General features: G+C 39.1%; 1 long non-coding RNA gene across 1 annotated transcript in view; it reads left to right on the forward strand.

Annotated features, from left to right (window-relative positions):
- LOC112156603 overlaps nucleotides 1–2,778 on the forward strand; it is a 33,354-nt gene extending 30,576 nt beyond the window's left edge. The window contains exon 4 of the long non-coding RNA XR_002921005.2: nucleotides 2,693–2,778. This is a non-coding gene — a long non-coding RNA (uncharacterized LOC112156603). The remainder of the gene's footprint in view (nucleotides 1–2,692) is intronic.
- Nucleotides 2,779–3,061: the final 283 nt, after the last annotated feature.

Below are 3,061 nucleotides of genomic sequence, written 5' to 3' on the forward strand. Positions count from 1 at the left end.
ACCTTTACGTTTTGGGCTTCAAAAGGTAAACGTTTTTTAGACTGTTTTTTCTTGAAAACTCACAGCCATTGAACTCGCTATGAAAGACAGACCAGTTAAACTTTGACCAATCAGGGACTAGGATTTAGTAGCCCCATATAATTCAAAACAAATCAATCATATACTCATGCTTAAAATAATCCTGTGGGTGCATTAAACTTCAGGGAGTTTTGTTTGTTTAATCTCTCTTTACTGTAGAAGTATTTGTGTGGATTTGTGTACTTTGTGCTTTTGTATTTGTCATGTCTTAATCGTGTCTGTAATGTCTACTCTTCAGTAGGTTTAATGTTTGTGTATTTCCTTTACCTGCCTTACAGGTAGGACCACAGGTGTAGCTCCTGTGCGTATTCTGGCATATTTATGGTGTAGCCCTGCTAAAGCATTGATTAATATGCATTGTCCTAACTTAAATACATTAATAAGGTAAAAAAATTAAATATACTTGGGTAGAAAATGTGGGCCCCACCTGGGTTTACCCATATTTGCTAAACTGCCCATGGAGCCTGAGCGGCAACCCTGGACGACGGAGCTAGCTACGTCTCCGCTGTCCACCGGGCAGTTGGCTAGCACAGTGAACCAGGTCACTGTGTCATCTTAACCCAATGTGGGCAAACCCAAGTGGAGCCATCATGCAAACTGGACAAACACAATTGTCACTTCACTTTCGCTCGATGATGCCACCAATAATCGCAGTGCTTCCAGCACTCAAGCATACATAACAACAGCGGTTTTTATAACTTTTAAAAAGTCATAAGTCTAGTAAGTTAGGACTTTTTGTTGAAGCATGACATTTTTAATGCTATAAAACCGCTGTTGTTTTGCCTATTTGAGTGCTGGAAGCTCTGTGCTAACGCTAGCGAACCGGCGATTATTGATGACGTCAACGAACGAAAGTGATGTCCGAAATATGAGACACTTTTCATAACTCTCCCTTTGGAGAACCAAATGAAGGGGAAGAGAGAAGGGAAGAATTCAGATGAAGCCTTACTGGTCTTGGACCTGAATAACTTTTAGTCTATGAGCCTCCAAGAGACCTCAGGTCCTCAGGTCCTCAGGTGCAGGACTGCTGAAAGTGCCTAAACAAAAACCCACGGCGAGGCCTCGTTCCAACACTACGGGCCTCGTGTATGGAACCTTCTGCTTGAGGACGTGAGGACCTCATCAAGTGTGGAGACTTTTAAGAAAACCCTCAAAACTCATGTTTTTGAGTTAGTTTTTAAGTAACTTTCAGAGTTGGTTTGGTTTTACTGGTGAGCCTGCAAATGATTACCATTTGCTATTACAACAATTTAAAGAAAATCAATTTATTAGCTTGTTTCTTTAACTACTTTTTTGCTTTTTAACTAGTGTCCTCTCACTCTTGACTGGGATGTCTGTTTTCGTGACCTCACCTCACTACCTTGCTCTAGTCCCTCCTGGCTGGTGGGAGGCTGTCGGTTTTGGGGCTCAGGCTTCTCGGGTCAGGATGGGGACGCCCAGAAGACAGGAGGGACAGGGCTGATACCGTCTTCAGGGTTCGCTTTCTACAGTGGTACAGAAACGTTCTACAGCACCCTTCAGTTTCTTTCCTCGCTTCAATAAAACTGACCTTAAGACTCCCCTTGCCTGGGGCCTCACATCCTGTTTGGTATTGGGCTTTTCTGTGCAAGTGGGATCTTTTTTTCTTCATCTATACCAGGGGTGCCCCAATCCAGGCCTCAAGGGCTGGAGTCCTACATGTTCTTCAACCAACCTGCCATTGAAGATCCTTATTGGCTAGACCAGAGGTCGGCAACCTTTAACAGTAAAAGAGCCATTTGGGCTTGTCTTCCACTGATGAAAACCTTGAAGGAGCCGTATAGTCTTCCTTTAGCATTTGGGAAATTTGGATTCGCAGTCATGGCCATTTTTTAATTTTTTTTTTAAATAATATGAATTATGTCTATTTTTTAGCACGAAAAAAGCAAAAAAATAAAAAGAAACTAGCATTTTTCAAAATGGGATTTTTTAAAAAAGTTTTTACCTTTTACCTTTAGTAGAGGCCAAATTACCGAAAAACTTTGCTCAGTGTTTAATTACTAGCTGAACTCCAAATTGGCTTTAAATTCCTCAGTAAATTTAATTAGCCAAAAATGTTAGCATGTTGCTAAAATAAAGGTTAAACTCTAAATTAGCCTAAAAACTCAAGTAGATAACAAATTAGCCAAAATGTTAGCATATTGCTAAAATATTAGCTTAACTCCAAATTAGCATAAAACATTTAATTGGAGGCCAAATTAGCTAAAAAAAAAAAAGTTAGCTCATTGCTAAATTTCTAGTTGAACTCCATAATGGCCTAAAATTCCTCAGTAAACTAAATTACTCAAAAAAGTCACCCTGGTTCTAAAATAGAAGCTAAATCCTTAGTTATCCCAAAAAATCTTCAGTAGATATCAAATGAGCCGAAAAACATCTGCATGTTGCTAAATTATTAGCTAAACCTCAAATTAGCATAAAACTCCTCTGTAAACTAAATTAGTCAAAAATGTTTGTCTGTTGCTAAAATTGAAGCTAAACTTTAAATTAGCCCAAAAACCCCAGTAGATAACAAATTAGCCAAAAATGTTTGCATGTTGCTAAAATAATACCTTATTTCCAAATTTTTGAAAATTACTATTTTATTTTTCTTCCCTAGAGAGCCACCAAGGAGGGATAAAAGAGCCACATGTGGCTCTGGAGTCGCAGGTTGAAGACCCATGGGCTAAACACACCTGATCCAGGTAATCAGCAGCATACTATGGGAGGGTTTCTGGAGGCCGGTCCTCGAGGACTGGATTTGGACATCCCTAATCGACATGATGCCTCAGCAATTACAGATGTATGTTTATTTTGCCACCATTGTTCCTTTCATGTATTTCCCTTTTTTCTGATCTAAAGAAAAGGACAATGTCAATGTTGAGTGTACAAAATAAGAGCAAAAGTCTAAACGCATTCAAAGATTTATCAAGAAAACTAAAAAGTTGTACTTAAAAATCTGTGAAAAAGGTGACCTGTGATACAGTGA

The sequence above is a fragment of the Oryzias melastigma genome, linkage group LG2 (genome assembly GCF_002922805.2).
Source record: "Oryzias melastigma strain HK-1 linkage group LG2, ASM292280v2, whole genome shotgun sequence".
NCBI classification, from domain to species: domain Eukaryota; kingdom Metazoa; phylum Chordata; class Actinopteri; order Beloniformes; family Adrianichthyidae; genus Oryzias; species Oryzias melastigma.